This window comes from Haliotis cracherodii, unplaced genomic scaffold, assembly GCF_022045235.1.
Source record: "Haliotis cracherodii isolate W230 unplaced genomic scaffold, xgHalCrac1.p SCAF_32, whole genome shotgun sequence".
In the NCBI taxonomy this organism is placed as follows: Eukaryota; Metazoa; Mollusca; class Gastropoda; order Lepetellida; family Haliotidae; genus Haliotis; species Haliotis cracherodii.
In genome coordinates, this window is record NW_027266289.1 from 2,164,732 (window position 1) to 2,185,978 (window position 21,247).

At 41.8% G+C, this 21,247-nt stretch overlaps 1 pseudogene; it reads left to right on the top strand.

Moving 5' to 3' along the window:
- Positions 1 to 208: 208 nt before the first annotated feature.
- LOC139477185 (serine/threonine-protein phosphatase 6 regulatory ankyrin repeat subunit B-like) lies at positions 209 to 17,092 on the top strand (annotated as a pseudogene).
- Positions 17,093 to 21,247: the final 4,155 nt, after the last annotated feature.

The window sequence follows — 21,247 nt, forward strand, 5'->3', positions numbered from 1 at the left end:
CATCTGGTGTGGACTCCATCCTGCCCCATATCATGCGTTAAGATGTGAAATGTGGTGTAAAACTATGTGACCATCTGTGTTTCATGACCCATTGCTGGCTCCCATGAATGACAAAAACGTTTGTGACAGTTGCAGACAAAGACCCTCAGGAAAACACAGGACACGTGCCTCTCAACATCTCTCTTGTGATATCTCTTGTCTTGGTGGTCCTGGTGGTCCTGGTGATACTGGGGATACTCCTATACAGAAGGTAAGCTTGCTTCAGGTGACAGTACCACCTTCAGTTGAAGTAATCACAGCAGCAGGTGACCCTGGTGATACTGGTGATACTGGTGATACTCCTCTACACAAGGTAAGCTTGCTACAGGTGACAGTACCACCTTCAGTTGAAGTAATCACAGCAGCAGGTGACCCTGGTGGTCCTGGTGGTCCTGGTGATACTGGGGATACTCCTATACAGAGGATACGCTTGCTGCAGGTGACAGTACCACCTTCAGTTGAAGGAATCACAACAGCAGCTGATCCTGGTGGTCCTGGTGGTCCTGGTGATACTGGGGATACTCCTATACAGAGGATACGCTTGCTGCAGGTGACAGTACCACCTTCAGTTGAAGGAATCACAACAGCAGGTGACCCTGGTGGTCCTGGTGGTCCTGGGGATACTCCTACACAGAGGATACGCTTGCTGCAGGTGACAGTACCACCTTCAGTTGAAGGAATCACAGCAGCAGGTGACCCTGGTGGTCCTGGTGATACTGGGAATACTCCTGTACACAAGGTAAGCATGCTACAGGTGACAGTACCGCCTTCAGTTGAAGGAATCACAGCAGCAGGTGACCCTGGTGGTCCTGGTGATACTGGGAATACTCCTATACAGAAGGTAAGCTTGCTACAGGCGACGGTATCACCTTCAGTTGAAGGAATCATGACAGCACTGGTACTGAATATACATTGAAGTTTTGGTGGTATGATTACATTTAATGTAATGTTATGGTCACGATATGGCTGAAATATTGCCGATGTGACGTATTACTATATTGTGTTAATATATAAGACGAGTGTGTAAGTTTGGTTTTACGCCGCTCAGCAATATTCCAGCAATGTCACGGCGGGGGACACCAGAAATGGGCTTTATACATTGTACCCATGTCGGGAATCGGAACCCGTGTCTTCGGCGTGACGAGCCAACGCTTTAACCACTAGGCTACCCGACCGCCCCATTTATAAGATGAAAACATGCAGTTGGTATAAGTACCCATGAATATACATATTTAAACTAGTAATTGGCAACAAACAGCCACCATTCATCCTAACAATTTCATGTATACACCATGCACCAATTAATGTTATAACCCTTACACATATCAAATGGATTTCAATGATTTCCATTTCTTTTCCATGATATGCAGTTAATGACATAATTTGTCCTTGCCCGTTTCATTTACAATCATTTGAAACAATTTCTCACCTCTCTCAGTTATATACCTGATAAATAATTGTGCTGCTGTCACAATTACAGCATTTACTGAACAGCTTTTATTTACGTTGCATAAGACCTTCACCATTCGCGTACCGTGTCGCTTAGCCACTGTACCTATGTACTGTATTTTATGCCACTCTGACTCCCCGGTGGCCGGCCGTGCACACTAGCACACACAACGAGCCACAACGTTGCATATGTCTGTCACCGTATTACAAAGCCATAATTAGAAAACCTGGCGTATTCAGTGAACCCTAACTGGTTCTTGCCATTTCACTCATTCCACGTGTGCTGAGCCCGATCTCTGACCATCTTGGTGAAAACCACTTGGGCTCGGAAACTTTACTTAACATACACAAAGTCAAAGAAATTCTCTACATTTCCTCCTTGATGAGTAATGAGAAAAGTGACAACCGTAAGGCTGACACCTTATACACGTTACAAGCCACGATACTACTATGTGTGTGTGCGTGCGTGATGCGTGCCTCCCCCCCCCCTCCCCCCTCGGGCAAGCTTCAAGCGGTCCAAACGTTGTCTGATCAATCTCTTGATTGTAGGGTTTGTTTACAGGCTGACGCCTCATGGCAGGACTACTGCTGTGCGCTGTCGAGCAATAAATACTCTTTTTTATGCAAATTGAGTGAGTGGTGGGTGCTACCGTTGGGGCAGACATGCTACCCTTTTCGCGAACACCTGGTGTCATCACTGACTTTCAGTGGTCCATTCAAATAATCCCCACAGCTGTTTGCCCTTCACGCCAAGTGGAATCTGTTTCAGCAGATAAAACTAGGCTGGTTATTCTCTCTCATTGACAATTTAATTTCCTTTCAGACGCAGACGCAGACAAGGAGACAGAACGAGATATATATGTAAGTCCACTGCTGGTCGATCTGATCTCCAATTTGAAAAGATCACATGAATTTATCATGGAATGTTTCCTGTTTCTTCTATTTGATATGACTGAGGCAACTGGGTCTGTCAGTCTTTCGGCCAATGTTCATATCTCCCTTTATGAATCTTTACATCGATGCTAATGCATGGGACGCCAGTGAGTCTATCTGTAAATGTGCAAATGAGAGTCATATGCTTGTGAACACCCTTACTCTATCAATTCAGAGCCATACACCACTTTATTCCTGTATGTGCTTGTAGCAACAGCAATACTATTTTCTTAGTTGAGACTGCAACACAGGTTTTGTGTCTATGGGCACTGGATGGAAAAACGACGGAAAATTCAGCGCAATTGATTACTTGGTCAGCATCCAGAAAGTGTCAGCAAATGAGTTGAGTTTTTCAAGAATAAATATATGGAGCATTTTGCTCCGCCTGGTACACATATTAACGGCCAGTCACATGACGCCGGTCCGTTCCCCTGGCGCACGTGATACCTAGGGTTTTTCTTCAGGAAGGCTGGATGTTTAACTGTGTCTGTTATTGCTCCAGGATCCGCAGCGAGATTTGTGGAAAAGTCAGATTTGGATCTGAAACCCGTCAGCGGAATTCAGACACGCGCCAAGAAATCAATCAAACCATGTCACCAAGTAGATATTGACTGACATACTTCTCGGCTATGCACAGTTACCTCTATTGGACAGTCGGTTGTATATTATTTGGTTACAGCTGGAAATGAAAGTAAATCTCTAGAAATAGGAGATATTGCTTCATTTCACGCAATAATTATTGTGATTAGGATGGAATGTAATTAATTGAGTCATTGACCTACTTGCATTTAATGTACATAACATATAAGCGATAAGATTCATTCCAGCAGCATCAGAAGTCTCTACTAAAAGCAGAGTTAATGTAGAGATAAAAGCATTACCACCTTACAAATTCTGTTTTTCATAAAAGATATATTATAATGGCTTGAAATCTCTTCATTGAACAATTGACAGTTGTTGTTTATACTGTATTCTTTCATCGCGGTTGAATAGTAAGCAATTCTTTTTCTTATTGAATTATCCACACTCCTGAAGCCCGTATCTGCTACAAAGGACAAACACTAAAGCCTTCTCAAACACAGTCCATTAAAAACATGCAGAGGCTAAGACCAAATGTAACCGTGCTTGTGTTGGCCGATAATGGAGTAGGTGATCTACTGGCCAAATAATCACAAACAGCTGTGGGGGGTGAGGCTGATGACGTTTATTTTATAATCAGTACGAATGTACGTACTTAATTTCAGTCTGAAACAATAAAAGTACAACATAAGCAAATATAACATAGAAATAAATATATACAATCCTTTATAGTTACTCTTTAAATTTCTAAAATATATATATATATATATATATATCACTTCCATTAAAATGAATAGCATTTACTTTACATTACACAATACGTCAGACGTATCCGTACAATACATCAATACATCAATACACAGATACAAAATATATTAATATGATATAGAGTGATAACGAACATTACATACCAGATAGGTGATACCTGAACTGGTAATACCGTGACAATGATCGAACGGTGAACGTTGCTACTGAGAAATCTGCATAATAAAGAAATACAAATGCAGAATACTATATACAAGTGATATCCTATGGTAAAATAGTGTATAAAATATATAGTACAACAGCCACTCATTTCAAACATACATCAAGCATACAGACATACATTTACTTTCCATTACTGTCCAGAGGGGTTTATATTACTTAGTTTATATATATATTTAGGTTTTGTGTTTAATACTGTTTTATACAGATAATAATTACTCACTGAACTGTAAGTTCATCAAGCACTATAAATATATACAAGATGCATTATGTTTCTAATAAATCAAATTAAGAATTCATTCTACAATATGTATTATTTCAAATCACAATAATTAGAAATCATCCATATATACAACATCATAAAATAAATAACCAACTAACCTTAAATATGAATAAATCCTTCTACAAATCCAAATCCTCACATAGAAATGAAAGCAGCAATAAATCTCGCAGAGTCTTTCCTTGAGGTGACAAATAGCAACTGAACTTCTAAAATTCAACAACAAACATTGTTGTAGCTGTGGCCAGCTTGGCCTATCAACAAGACAATAGACTGGGCCGGGGCGCGCTGGGGCAAAGAGTGCTGTAAGTCAAAAGCATGCAGTGTGACAATTAGTGGAAGTTAGACTGAGAGTAAGCTTACTTAATGTTACAGAGCTATGGAATGAATGTTTAAGGTATAAAATACTAAGGTATAAAACATAACTAATATTATAACTAATAATATCTTCTTATCATGTAAATATTGTAATAAACTAATCAGTTAAAATGGTAACAAGGCCATATAACCTTACTACTAACTAATAAATCTTAATTAAAAGTTATGTACATAATTGAGCCTTCTCAAATACAGTCCATTACAAATATTTCAGAGGGTAAGACCAAAGCCTTCTAAAATACAGTCCATTACAAACATGTACATGCTAAGACCAAAGCCTTCTCAAACACAGTCCATAACAAACATGTACAGGCTTAGACCAAAGCCTTCTAAAATACAGTCCATTACAAACATGTACAGGCTTAGACCAAAGCCTTCTAAAATACAGTCCATTACAAACATGTACAGGCTAAGACCCAAGCCTTCTCAAATACAGTCCATTACAAACATGCAGAGGCTAAGACTAAAGCCTTCTCAAATACAGTCCATTACAAACATGCAGAGGCTAAGACCAAAGTGAACATAGTTTTTTTGTTAAGTTTCCTTGACCTTACCTGATTGAATGTAGAATGCGTTTCATATTCGGAACCTGTTTAGATTGATAAATTTGCGCTGAATAATTTCAAAAATCATATGTCTGATATCTTAAAGTTTACTCAGTCTAAGTTCATATTTCTTTTATTGGCAAACAAAATCGCAATGGTAAGGATTGAACCATTTCGGTAAATATATTATGCAAACGTTAGACAGAATAAAAACCTAATTTTTTTAGGTCTTCATGTTAGATGTAGAAATGAGCATATTATTTCAGCTTGTCATGTTTATATTAACTACATGATACAATGAAATACTTATTATTTTTCGACATTTCTAATTTCATGTGTTTTGGTTGAATACTTGTAATATTCAAACATACAGATCCTGTGTTGTAATGCTAGCAGCCGCACGGAAATCCTACATGGCACGCTTTGCCCGACCTCAGTAGCAAATATTTCTATTTCAATATCGACAAAGTTTACAATGCCTCCATATGTATGCCATGGCAAAAGATGATTTTTCGAAGTCGACAAGTGTATAATTATTTTTGTCATTTCAGTTTTATATAACGAGAGTAAAACAAAAAAATAGATGTGAGCTCTGACAGCAGTGTGTCTGCCAGTGCCAATATCACCCATGTGGTGTCTCTGACAGCAATGTGTCTGTCAGTGCCAATATCACCGATGTGGTGTGTTTGACAGCAGTGTGTCTGTCAGTGCCAATATTACCCATGTGGTGTGTCTGACAGCAGAGTGTCTGACAGCAGAGTGTCTGTCAGTGCCAATATCACCGATGTGGTGTGTCTGACAGCAGTGTGTCTGTCAGTGCCAATATCACCGATGTGGTGTGTTTGACAGCAGTGTGTCTGTCAGTGCCAATATCGCCGATGTGGTTTCTCTGACAGCAGTGTGTCTGTCAGTGCTAATATCACCCATGTCGTGTCTCTGACAGCAGCGTGCCTGTCAGTGCCAATATCACCCATGTGGTGTACCTTACAGCAATGTGTCTGTCAGTACTAATATCGCCGATGTGGTGTCCCTGACAGCAGTGTGTTTCTGTCAGTGCCAATATCACTGATGTGGTGTGTCTGACAGCAGTGTGTCTGTCAGTGCCAATATCACCGATGTGGTGTCTCTGACAGCAGTGTGTTTCTGTCAGTGCCAATATCACCCATGTGGTGTCTCTGACAGCAGTGTGTCTGTCAGTGCTAATATCGCCGATGTGGTGTCTCTGACAGCAGCGTGCCTGTCAGTGCCAATATCACCCATGTGGTGTACCTTACAGCAATGTGTCTGTCAGTACTAATATCGCCGATGTGGTGTCCCTGACAGCAGTGTGTTTCTGTCAGTGCCAATGTCACCGATGTGGTGTGTCTGACAGCAGTGTGTCTGTCAGTGCCAATATCACCGAGGTGGTGTCTCTGACAGCAGTGTGTTTCTGTCAGTGCCAATATCACTGATGTGGTGTCCCTGACAGCAGTGTGTCTGTCAGTGCTAATATCACTGATGTGGTGTCTCTGACAGCAGCGTGCCTGTCAGTGCCAATATCACCGATGTGGTGTCCCTGACAGCAGTGTGTCTGTCAGTGCCAATATCACCAATGTGGTGTACCTGACAGCAATGTGTCTGTCAGTACTAATATCGCAGATGTGGTGTCCCTGACAGCAGTGTGTCTGTCAGTGCTAATATCACCGATGTGGTGTACCTGACAGCAATGTGTCTGTCAGTACTAATATCGCCGATGTGGTGTCCCTGACAGCAGTGTGTATGTCAGTACTAATATCGCCGATGTGGTGTCTCTGACAGCAGCGTGCCTGTCAGTGCCAATATCACCGATGAGGTGTCTCTGACAGCTCTGTGTCTGTCAGTGCTAATATCACCGATGTGGTGTCTCTGACAGCAGCGTGTCTGTCAGTGCCAATATCGCCGATGTGGTGTGTTTGACAGCAGTGTGTCTGTCAGTGCCAATATGACCATGTGGTGTGTCTGACAGCAGAGTGTATGTCAGTGCCAATATCACCGATATGGTGTCTCTGACAGAAGTGTTTCTGTCAGTGCCAATATCACCGATGTGGTGTCTCTGACAGTAATGTGTCTGTCAGTGCCGATATCACCGATGTGGTGTCTCTGATATCAATGTGTCTGTCAGTGCCAATATCACCCATGTGGTGTGTCTGACAGCAGAGTGTCTGTCAGTGCCAATTTCGCCGATGTGGTGTCCCTGACAGCAGTGTGTCTGTCAGTGCCAATATAACCATGTGGTGTGTCTGACAGCAGAGTGTCTGTCAGTGCCAATATCGCCGATGTGGTGTGTCTGACAGCAGTGTGTCTGTCAGTGCCATTATTACCATGTGGTGTGTCTGACAGCAGTGTGTCTGTCATTGCCAATATCGCCGATGTGGTGCCTCTGACAGCAGTGTGTCTGTCAGTGCTAATATCACCGATGTGGTGTCTCTGACAGCAGTGTGTCTGCCAGTGCCAATATCACCGATGTGGTGTCTTTGACAGGTGTAGTCGTTATAAAATAATACAACATTACATTTTCAATATTTTGCTCGACACTTAAAGAATAACACAAATGGGTGTAGTGCACTTTACCGGGCACACTTTTTTCATCAACACCTGATTGTTACCCTCATGCACATGCATGAACTCGAAATGTGATAGAAATTGTATAGAGTTTCCTCATATGACATTGGATTAAATCATTAAAAGAGATAGCTAACACATACCTATGTAACAAATGTTATATTTGGGATAACACTTTCTTTGTAAAGTACAGATTCTCGTACTTTTGGGGTTTAGTCCTGTAGATGCAAGAACACAAAAACTCTGAAAGGCTCGCATCACAGGGAATTTTTGTCAGTGTCATATCGTTAAACGTTTCACACTGAAAGTTTCGTTTGCATCACGAACTATTAACGTTGAAATTATGCTTCCAGTTACGAAGTGACGAGGTGACGAGGCTTAGAAAAAATTGTCCTCCAACATATTTTCATATAGACTGTGACAATCGGCAGGCAACATGGAGGATCACACAGCACATGTGCATCTAATGCATGGAGATTGTGTGCATTCGTGACCAACTCTCTGTTATTCCGGGACAAGCCGAATAGCGATTCGTGCCCCTCTCATGGTCATTTTTGCGACTCGGTTCCGTCTTAGCTCAATGGGGCATACCTAAAACAATTGTCAACTCGTTGCATCATGGTTCACATATAGTTTATATATATTTAAGATGCAATTTAAAGCACATCGGGACATGCGGAATTATACAGTATGATTGAACACATTTAACTGTGTCTTGGGTATTTTTTTAGATACAAGACATATGTAAAATAAAAAATAGGGGGATTTTTTGACAAAGAACTCGAAATCATACGCGCATTCTGATTGGTTTGTCGTATTTTTGCACATAGCATTCATCGATAAGGTGACGAGTCTTCTTGCAGGTCACGGAAAGGTCCGAGATACTGAACAAATTAACATCATAAACCTAATCAATAGAAAAAAAACCTTTCATCTTGCTTATGTTCTGAAGACATGTTTGTTCATTAAAAATGCGCTCCAAAACGCACCCGGAGCCAATAGATTGCGCTTCACGTGCAGTTGTGTTAGTTTTAAATAAAGAATCTGTTCTCCAAAACGCACCCGATGCATAACGATCGCATCGCCTGAACACACCAGCGTATGGCTGTGACTGCACGTGAAATGTGAGGGTTGTGAGCAAATATAAGGCGGTAGCGCGCATCAGTTAGTTAGTTGGTCAGAGTTCGTTAGAAAGCTGGGTGGTTTGGTGGTTAGATGGTTAGGGAGTTGGTCAGAGTTCGTCAGACAGCTGGTTAGTTAGATGGTTAGAGAGATGGTGTTAGACACAACGTTAGACAGTGTTAAGACTCCTTTAGGAGTAACTGTTAGAATTAGCTTTTATCTTCTTTCATTTGAGGTTTATTCATCTTTTCTTCACATAATAACAGGTAATCACGTTTAGTTCCTTATAGATCTTCATAGTTTTATAAAAGGTTATCACGTTTAGTTCCTTGTTTCATTCAAAAAAGGTAAGTCATACAAATTTAAGATTAGTTTTCATTTTAAGTTAAACCACGCTCAAATATTCAGTTCCACTGCGCAACAGCTTACTTTAGCAATGACTTTTCACAATACACACTAATGTATCATGACTTTGAAGAATAAGTAACATATTTACAACATTGGAAATTGTGTGTAGAGATACACACGTTTAGGACACTGTTTTCCTCTACCTATTCCAAAGTCAACTCAACTCTCCTTAGATTGTACAAAGTATTTTTCCAAAAGCCATTGCTTGAGCACCAGGTTTTAAGCCTGACGTAGCATAATTTATTTGTTCATGACATGTGTTAGATATTTGATACTGAGATACTGAAAACTAAGTTCAAATGGCTCCTGTTACAGATACCAAAGTCCCGGAGGAGGAACCACTGACTGCAGCACAGAAGATCAGGAGTGAGTTATTTGCTGTTCTAGATCTCTGAACGTTCGTTCAGCTAAGGGTAGTTTGTTTATCTTTACTTATAAGCAAAAGAATCTCTGCACTTGTGCACCGCAGACATAATAGAAAATTAGAATCAGTTAACACCTCCGGATAATAATATACTGAACAACAAAAGTTCCTGTGACATTGAATACAATTTAATACAAAGTTATGTCTTTTACCAAATCAGAAACAATTTCGGTCTGCAACAGATAAAAGACTCCTGTAAGTGTTCAAATGGTTTAATTTGCCATACTGACTTCAGAAAATGCGTGATTTCATAAAAGAAAACATGAACATGCCAAAATGTCAATTTACAAATCAGTAGCGTGTGTGTCCACCTCTGGTTGCGATGCAAGCAACACATCTTCGTCTCATGGAATGGACCAGGCTTCGCACAAAGTCCTGTGGGATATCTGTCCATATCTGCTGGAGCATGTTTCGAAGTTCCTGGAGTGCCTGTGGAACACGTGGTTGACGTCGAAGGCGCCGATCCATCTTATCCCACATGTGCTCAATTGCTGAGAGATCAGGGGAGCGAGCCGGCCAGGGGGTGACATTCACGTTGTTTTGTTGAAGAGAATCATGTACAAGTCGAGCCATATGAGGCCGGGCGTTGTCATGTTGAAAGGTAATGCCTGGGCCATGACGACGCAAAAACGGTAGAACAACATGCCCATGATGTCGTCCATTGAGATTTCCCTCTACCACTATCAAACAGGTCCTCTGTCTTGCTGTAAACCCACCCCATACCATAACGCTGCCAACCCCGAACCGATCTTCTTCCATGACACAATGATTGACGTAACGTTCACCTCGACGTCGGTACACTCGTATCCTTCCATCGCTGTGGCTGAGGTGAAACAGATACTCGTCAGTGAATAGAACTTGTCCCCACTACATGGCCGTCCAGCGTAGATGCTGTCTGCGCCACTGTAGACGTGCTTGACTGTGGTTTCCTGTCAAAATGGGATGTCTAGCGGGTCTTCTGGCGACAATCCCTGCACATCTGAGACGGCGGCGTACGGTTTGTGAAGATATTCGTCGAAGGCCAGGGATGCTTCTTGCAGTCACTGTTGCTGGCTGGAATCGATTTTGTAGGTGTGTTGTTCGAATCCAGTTGTCTTGTCGATTATTGGTTACGCGTGGCCTGCAACTCCGAGGATGTTCTCTGACTGCATTCGTCTGTTGCCAACGTTGCCATAAACACCAAATGGTGTTTCTGTGGACGTTAAATTGTCTTGCAACATCACGTTGACTCGATCCTGCTTCAAGCATACCAATGGCTCGCAGACGCTCATTGTTGGACAGGCGTGGCATTTCGTAATGTTGAATAATTGCGTAATTTTGTTGTTTTTCTAAGTGGTTGTTGTCAGCGTGATGCTAAACAATGCATATGGAATAACGTTAATGCACATGTTTTTATACCCATTCTTGGGTAGTGAAATGCATGGGGCTTGCATAAAAGTCAACTTGTTCATGGAATGCATGCTTTCCTGTAGCAGTTGCGTTTTTGTGACTTGATTCCATACATGTTCTACAATATTGAAAACCAAACTTTATTTGTTTGAAAAATACACTAAAATATTGGTGTCACCGGAACTTTTGTTGTTGAGTATATATCTAATTTTTATGTTTTCATATGCAGTTTGGTATGCAAATTGGATACATCATTAACCAAAATCATGTCCAATGCAATTACTTTTTTTGCCTTGTACCTGGTTTTACTTGTTTTAGGTGAATAATTGACATGCCTTTGCATGTGTTTGTGTTGGGAGCCACTCTGGGGCAGGATACATTTCCTCTTTCGTTAACACCTGGTTTCATCACTATATGATAGTGATTTATAAACAAATATTTATGATACAGTTGGAATCGTACAATGGAGAGACTTCTAATTGGTTTGTTATCATGATTTTGTACCTCAGTGAAACCTTATGTAATGATGACCACAAGATGATCATTGAGGACGATTTTAATCTGGAAGAATGTTTACTTTACAGAAGCCCAAAAGTCGAGTGGGTTTATGTTATGGCCTTTTTGTCTGTCAACTATTGGAAACTGCGTCTCCTCAGAAATAATTATATAAAGCGGAAAAAACCCTGTTCATATCCTATAGAAATATCTGCATAAAGCGGAGTCCATTGTACAATTCGGACTATATCATGAGCATGTGGTTATGAATCGCTATCAAATAGTGGTGTAGATGACAGAAAGTCACTGTTCTTTAATTAGCGGTATGCGGTTGAATGGCTTGGCTTGGACAGGGGTGGTAACTGCGGGTGGAGGGTATAGGAGAAAAAGCATGCGGGGTGGCGTGAAATTTGAAAGTGTGCATCGTCGTGAGTGATAACCTGATGTACGGCTGTTGTCAACGCTATGATTCTACCACGAAATTTGTAAGTAATACATTGCATATGCATGCCTGATATTTTATTTATGAAAGGGGTGTAATTTAATATAATGTTCGTTTAAAGCCAGAATTATTTGAGAGTTACCACCGTGTTGTGATGTGTGCATGTTATCACCGTATTTACCGTATTTTTGGATTATTACGGAGTAAGTATTGTGACAAGCTAGTTGTGTTTCGGACATGAGGATATGCAAGTAAGTTTGTTTCGTATGGTTTCAGCTTGATCCTGCTTCGTATGGTATACGTTGAACATTGACTCTTTGGATCACAGAATAAAGCAGTGTGTGAGAAAATGCAGAATCTGATGTTTATTGACTTTTGAAACCCACAAGTGGTGATACCAGATGTTCGCAAAAAGTTGAACGTATTCTGACCCACCCGTGGCACCCGTCACAAACACATGCAAAGTCAAGTCAATTGTTCATCTGGAAAAACATGAGAACACTGCAGGGAATTGCATTGGACATAATTTTTGTCACTGATGTGTCAAATGTGGGAATGTCCTCCATAAACTTTTGTTAAAGTTTTACTGAGGCCTTGAATGTTGTAACCCTGATCACACAACTTCTGTGCAAGGGTTGTCTACACTCCTCGAAATCTAGGGAGATGGGGCATGCTCGATCTTAAACGTTGTGGGGCGGTGGGGGAACCTAGGGGTTAAAGCGTTAGCTCGTCACGCCGAAGACCCGGGTTTAATTCTCCACATGCGTACAATGTGTGAAGCCCATTTTCAGTGTCCTGCGTCGTGATATGGCTGGAATATTGCTAAAAGCAGCGTAAAACCATGCTCACTCACTGACTTGACATGAAGGGGAAGTTGACTTTTGGAATGTTGGAGTCATCCCTCTTGTCATACAGTCTTGTGGAGAATGTTTTGTCACTGTGTATCTTTGTGTATAGATATAAATATGAAACAGATGAGGCAGTCTGAAACCACTAACTAGTGAAGTTGAAAACGCCACTTGCTTGTTCCCAACAATGATAGCATATGAATTTGGTCAAGAGTTTTAAGTCAGAATGTCAATGTGCACAGCAATTACTTGGTCATTTAAAAAAAAACTCAATATGGATAGCAAGGCACATATTGAAAATTTTATTTATTGCCACTACACGAACTCATTTGTAGAAATGTAATGGTAAGATTTGGTACTTGTACTTGTATTGTACATTGTGATACTCTTGTTCAGTCCCCTTTTCTGCATTGTGTTTACTTATGTATTTGTCATAACCGTTATATTCCCTCAAAAAGCTTATTTTACTCTGTAAACATCTTCTCTCAAAGTGAGGAAATCAACTTTGAAATGCGTGTTTCTCCTTATGATGATGCATTTTCATACCTTTAATCTGTGAACTGTAGTGCTGTGGGATTACATACATAAATCTAATTTGTGTTATTGCCACAGAAAGAACGGAATCCAGGATACAGTCGTGGACTAAAGACATGGTGGATACAGCAGCCCTGCAGAAGGTGACAGACAAGCTGGACAGAGGAGCAACATGGGTGACAATCAAGGGAAGACCAGGAGAGGGGAAGTCTACAATAGCCTACATGACCCTCAAAGATCAGCACAGTCAGGGGAAACAAGTTTATCAGGTGGAGTCACCCGAAGAGTTCAAGGAGGTCATAACAGCCTGGGCTGATCCTGTCATTGTGTTAGATGACATTTTCGGTGATATGGAATTTGATGCAGCAGGGTGGACCAAATGGAGACAACGTCTACGACCTATTGTGGATGTGAACGATTCTGACAAATGTACTCAAACAAATCCCAGAAACATGTCTGCTGAAATTGTAGAAGGTTTAGAGACAACAGACGATGAACAAACAGAGATAAAAACAGGACCAAACAAAGGCAAGGCTATCATTATTCTCGTAGGCCGTGATTATGTGCTGAAATCCTCATTGCCAGATTTAGGAAGGATGGCAGATTACATATCCAGTCCCCAATACGTGGTGGAAGTCACCTCTCAGAGAGACATAGACGAGCGCAAGAAGATATGGCATGTTCATGCCAAAACAAAACACATAGACTTTGATGAGTCAACTGTGTCTCGGATATGTCAGGCTGACTGTCCACACGGCTTTCCCCATGTCTGTAAAATGTTTGTCACAGCATATGAACATGGTCAGACTCAAGCTCAAGCGGTGGCTTTCTTTCAATCACCTCTTAAATTCCTCACGAACAACATGGAAAAGTTTCTTCAGGATGAGACAAAGCGTTCACTGTTCATGGCTATGATTAAAGGAGATGGGAAGATTAGTGGACAAGAGTTGGAGGAGGATAGTAACCTTGGGTATAAATGCATAACAGCTGCTGATGAATTGGTTGGTTCTTATCTCAAGAAAGAAGATGGCACATACATGTTTGATCATCCATCTATATACGACAGTGTTGCTTTAATTCTCAGTACAAAACAAACAAAGTTTGTCATTGAGAATTGTAGTTTGACTTTCATCCATCAGCGAATTCGTCTTAAACCTTTCTCAAAATCAGGGGAAAACGTTGCTGGTCAGACAGATCTTGTTGCAAACATACCATGGACCTGTGCGAGACATTTAGCAAGAAGATTTGCAACTGAAATTGAAAGGAGCAATTTGTTGCATGTTTTATCACACCAGGCATGTTGTACAGCAGAGTTTGTTGAGTTGCTGATGGACTGCGTGAAAAAACAAGGTCACATGTATGTTCCTGATATTCTGAAACTAACTGATGAATCTTCAGAACAGTCATTTTGTGAATTACTTCCTAGCAACAAGTCATTTCATCTCATCAAATTTATAATGGAGAAAGAAAACATATCATTCAGCCAGAGTGAAAAAAGGGACATTTTACATGGAGTGTGCATGAATGCTGCTTGTAGTGTACTGACCTACATCAGTCAGCACATGAAGCTTGACATTAATGGTAGATATGGTGTTTGGGAGGAAACTCCGCTTATGTTAGCAGCACAAACACAGGACAGCGAGTTTGTTAATCAGATTCTGTCCCTTGACCCTGACCTGTATGCAAGAGACTTGCTCAGTCAAACTGTCTTTCATTACCTTTGCGAATATGGCCTTGCATCAGCTGTGGAACATACGATTAACATGGGCGTGGATATTAAAAAGCATTATATGTCATCAGACAAACACAGCTGGTTCAGTTGTCATAACCTCCCTCTATACCTTGCCATACAAAATGGACACGTAGAGGTGGTGCAACTGCTGGTGAGAAGAGGATGTAAAGTAGACAACCAGGAAGGTCTTAGACGTGCTTGTAAGAGCCTCAACATGGACATGGTGCGTTTATTCTTAGACAGGGGAGCACATGTTGACGGTGATGCTGTGTTCAATGCTTGTGAGGCGGGGGACTTAAGTATTATCAGTACGTTGTTTGACCTGGATGCTACTGTTAACATGACGTCATCTGACGGATATACTCCACTTCACAGTTCATGTGGATACTTTCCTAAGGTTGTCTTGTTTTTACTGGAGAAAGGAGCAAGTGTGAACCATTGTTCAAACGTTACAGGTGACACACCACTTCATAAAGCAGCAGGACGGGGATCTAGAAAGTGTGTTGATATGTTGCTGAGGGCTGGGGCTGATGTGAATGTACAGAATGATACAGGTGACACACCACTTCATGATACAGCAGCAGCAGGACGGGGATCTACAGAGTGTGTTGATATGTTGCTGAAGGCTGGGGCTGATGTGAAGGTACAGAATAATACAGGTGACACACCACTTCATACAGCAGCAGGACGGGGATCTAGAGAGTGTGTTGATATGTTGCTTAAGGCTGGGGCTGATGTGAAGGTACAGAATAATGCAGGTGACACACCACTTCATAATGCAGCAGCAGCTACAGCAGCAGTACTGGGATCTACAAAGTGTGTTGATATGTTGCTGAAGGCTGGGGCTGATGTGAATGTACAAAATAATACAGCTGACACACCACTTCTTAAAGCAGCAGGACGTGGATCTACAGAGTGTGTTGATATGTTGCTGAAGGCGGGGGCTGATGTGAATGTACAAAATAATGCAGGTGACACACCACTTCATAAAGTAGCAGTACAGGGATCTTCAGAGTGTGTTGATATGTTGCTGAAGGCTGGAGCTGATGTGAAGGTACAGAATAATACAGGTGACACACCACTTCATGAAGCAGCAGTACAGGGATCTTCAGAGTGTGTTGATATGTTGCTGAAGGCTGGAGCTGATGTGAAGGTACAGAATAATACAGGTGACACACCACTTCTTAAAGCAGCAGGACGTGGATCTACAGAGTGTGTTGATATGTTGCTGAAGGCTGGGGCTGGTGTGAAGGTACAGAATAATACAGGTGACACACCACTTCATAAAGCAGCAGGACGGAGATCTAGAGAGTGTGTTGATCTGTTACTGAAGGCTGGAGCTGATGTGAAGGTACAGAATAATGCAGGTGACACACCACTTCATAAAGCAGCAGTACATGGATCTACAAAGTGTGTTAATATGTTGCTGAAGGCTGGGGCTGATGTGAAGGTACAGAATAATGCAGGTGACACACCACTTCATAAAGCAGCACCACTGGGATCTACAGAGTGTGTTGATATGTTGCTGAAGGTTGGGGCTGATGTGAAGGTACAGAATAATACAGGTGACACACCAGTTCATAAAGCAGCACCACTGGGATCTAGACTGTGTTGATATGTTGCTGAAGGTTGGGGCTGATGTGAAGGTGGAATGATACAGGTGACACACCACTTCATACAGCAGCAGGACTGGGATCTAGAGAGTGTGTTGATATGTTGCTGAAGGTTGGGGCTGATGTGAAGGTACAGAATAATGCAGGTGACACACCACTTCATAAAGCAGCAGCAGCAGCAGGACAGGGATCTAGAGAGTGTGTTGATATGTTGCTGAAGGCTGGGGCTGATGTGAATGTACAGAATAATACAGGTGACACACCATTTCATAGTGAAGCACAGTGAAATCCGTGCATGAAAAGATTATTTGCATGCGATATTGTTAGGTTTGTAGGCATGTTTGAAATGCTTTTGTTAAATAATACTAGTCGTCATTTTTACTTGGAAAACTCTTTGCATGGTATTTGTGTAAATAATACCACCATGGACTCATGGATATCATACTCTGTGTTGATCTGCTGTATATAAGCCCATGGTAATGGATTAACATATTTGCATTAATGTTTAGAACATCGTAGCTGTATATCAGGAGCTTCTATTGACGTTAACACTAATTCACTTTTATTGCCCTCTCCATGGTATTTAAACATTTTGAAAATGTATGTGTACTTGCGTAAAAATGTAACTGTACTTCATATAAAGTGGTGTAAATGGTTTCCACTTGAAAATAGTCATGTGAAGATCCGGGATAGAATACATCTTGAGCAAAAGGCAATTATGCTTGTCGTAAGAGGCAAGTATTGGGGTGGGATGGTCAGGCTCGCTGACTTGATTGATGCATATCATCGTATCCCAATTGCGTTGATCGATGTTCATAATGTCAATCACTGGATTGTCTGGTACAGACTCGATTATTTCCAGACCATCGTCCTAAAAGTGGAATATTGCTGAGTGCAGTTTTAAACAACAAACAAACAGTTGAAAATAATGTTTGGTTATTCGTCTGATGAATGTTTTATCATAACAAATTCATTGACAAAACCAATACATGGTCACAGGAGACAGAGTGACACAGATTAAAAGTGTGATGGTGCAACAACCCAATTAACAATGTCAGGTGTGATCACTGACAGGCGAGGCCGCGTCTGCGCATTGAAGACAGCCAGGGCACGTTCCCAATGTCAACCAAGACACACTGAGCTCGCGTTATTGGCTGTTTCCAGTCATGTCCTTGACATCGGCCATCTCACCCAAGACTATGTTCTGTGTGGGGAAGGTCTGGAGAAACAGCCGGCCATGACAGTACAGCAATTTTACATGGACTCAAAATGTCCGTTACAACACGTGCAGCTTGCTCATGCTCTCTACAAACACGCAAACATCCAAATTGTGCCTGGGCATTAACAATCTGACATGCACATTGACATTATGAATCATGACTATAGTCTGGAAGGTAATCTAAGGTACCGACGTTCCCTAAAATTTCTGAAAAACTATTGGACCTATTCATCAAAATCATCTACGAAAATATTAACATATTTTCCCCGAAACCATAAAGCAATGATTTGTCTAACTACGTATAATATACTACTCAAAATTTGATAAGGATCACTAGGTGATATGTGTGTAAGTTACCACAAACATAACAAAAGACATGACTCTGACTCAGAAACGTGTTTTATCATGTTATGAATGAAACTTGTATCAATATTGAATGTTTGAAATCTGCAAACACCAAAAGGCATTTCATTAAAAAATGTTAACAGCAAACAAGAGAAAGAATTACACAGTTATGAGGGATAGTCCATCATGACACTTAGTCGATGAAGTGTCAATATCGAGTATGACCTCCCCTTGCATCAATGACGGCCTGACAACGTCGAGATATCCTGTCAATAAGCACCCGGATGTTCCCAATGGGAAGGTTGTTCCACTCTTCCAAGAGGGCATGTCCGAGCTCAGCCAAAGTCGTGGGTTGTGCTCTACGGCGTGAAAGGGCAACCTGCAGCGTGTTCCAGACATGCTCAATCGGGTTCAAGTCCGGCGAGCGCGCTGGCCAATCCATGCGGACAATTGTCTCCTGCTCAAGGTACTGCTCAACCACCCTGGCGTGATGAGGACGGGCGTTATCATCCATCGGGATGAACTCGGGGCCAACAGCACCAGCGTAGGGTCTGACGTACACATCGAGGATCTCATCCCGGTACCTCACCCCCGTCATTGTTCCTCTCTCCAGGACATGGAGATCTGTCCTTCCATCTCTGTTGATTCCACCCCACACCATGATGGAACCACCACCATAACGGTCATGTTCACTGATGTTGGCATCATGGAAACGTTCACGTTGTCGTCGCCACACCCGCTGCCTCCTGTCTGTAAAGTCCAAACAATACCTGGACTCATCGGTGAACAGAACTGGAACCCAATCGCTCCGTGTCCAAGTGACATGATCTTCAGCCCATTCCAATCGCTCCCGCCGGTGTCGAACAGTCAGGGGGATTCGGACACATGCCCTGCTCGAGTAGAGACCTGCATTGTGAAGACGATTCCGTATCGTCTGAGTGGACACATTCACCCCCGAGGCGTTCAGGAGGTCGTTACGTAGGCTGGTTGCTGTCCAGAAGGGATGACGTCGTGCCTGGAGAGCCACAAAATGATCTTGGCGTTGGGTTGTCGACCTCTGACGACCACCCCCATGTCGGTGTGCTGCTGTACCAAACTTTTGCTGTCGGGACCAGGCCCTGCTTACAACGCTCTGGCTGACGTTTAGTGCATTGGCAACGTCACGTTGTGAATAGCCAGCATCAAGCATTCCAATACATCTGCCCAGTTGTTCTGTCGTCAGGCGACGCCTTACACGTTGAGGGGGCATTGCGTAGATAAACGTAGTGTAAACACTCAATTGAGTTTACAGTTTCACAATGAATCAGACACCGTTGCCTGATTGGAAATCGTGCAATGGTAGCAAAAGCATGAACTGTGATGTGAAAAGCATTTCCCACGGCATGAAATGCACGTGCACGTGTGTTGGAGACGTTTTTGATTTCACTTGAACACAATATTGCCAGTTATGCAGTTATTTTGTTTTTTTATTAAGAAAAATATCTACGATCCTTATCAAATTTTGAGTAGTATAAATTACACCTAATAACATGTTGCATGACATATAATAATGTGGCAAGGAATGATACATTCAAGTCAATAACGCTGACCTGAAAAAAAATGCAAAAATAATTGGATAAATATTATTAAGTAACTGCTTGAGACACCCAACGCTAACACCGTATTCGTGAATGGTTCAACTGTGACGCAGGCGAAGCATTATGTATGTGGCTGTTACAATGAATGCTCGTACCACACGTGACGAACAGGTCTGGTTGTTGATGAAATATAGTGATAGCTAAATAGACAGATTTTTTATTCATGCGCCGATTGTCTTTAAATGTAATATCCAGTAAAGTATGACTGTTTAATAATATCATACCAACTTTGACTGGAGTAGGTCCGACAGTTGTTCAGATATTGTAGTAAACGTCGGTACCTTAAATTAACTTCCAGACTATATGTATTGCTTTGTATAGTTTTAGAATAAACATGTTCATTCAAATTGTATGAAGCACAGTTACATTTTTTTCAGGTTAAATACAACACTTAATAAGCGATATGAAATGTTTCATAGTTAGAGCAAAAAGTAAAAAAGTTGTTTAAAGGAGGAGAGCAATATTTTAGTAGTAAACTGACGTCCAAAAGAAACTTTACCTACTGAAAATATAAATTTCAGACAAAGTATCATTTTTTTTCCCGATGAAGTCTATCTAAAACACATAACCTTAATACTAACAATAGTGTATGCAGAAGATGTTAATCGTCTGTTACACGCGAAAAAGTGAAAAACACGTGCACCACGGACAACTGCAAATGCACGTGCGGGTAAGGGTATAAAACGATTGCAACGGCAAGTCAGACATCCAGAGATAAAAACAGTGATAAGAAAACACAAAGAGAAATGCCACGACTCACAGTCGAACAACGTGAACGAGCCTTGGGTATGGTACAGATGGGGGCCACCCACGCCACTATTGCACTAACCTTCGGTAGCTCCCGTGTTGCCGTTACCAACTTGATGCAACGTTACAGACAGACAGGGCGGACCGCTGACAGGCCAAGAACAGGCAGACCCAGGGTGACAACGCCCATGATGACCGGTACTTGCGTACCATGCACCTCCGAAATCGCTTCCTGACACTGACGTCATCGGCGACAAATGCCTTAGGTCACAGGGTTAGTCGACAGACAGTGGCCAGTGGCCAGTCTCCAGCAATCTATGAATTTACCTTAGTGTCTGTTTGACGCATCTTTATTCACCTTTCAATGATCGGCCAGTTGATCAATGATGACTAACACATGTAACCGCCACAGGTTCATTAACAACGTCGGCAATCTCTCCCGTCGCGTTTATCGTGTCGGACATTTTGACGTCTTGTACTTGATGTAAATGTATGACGACGCGCTGTCATTGTGACTGACTTACT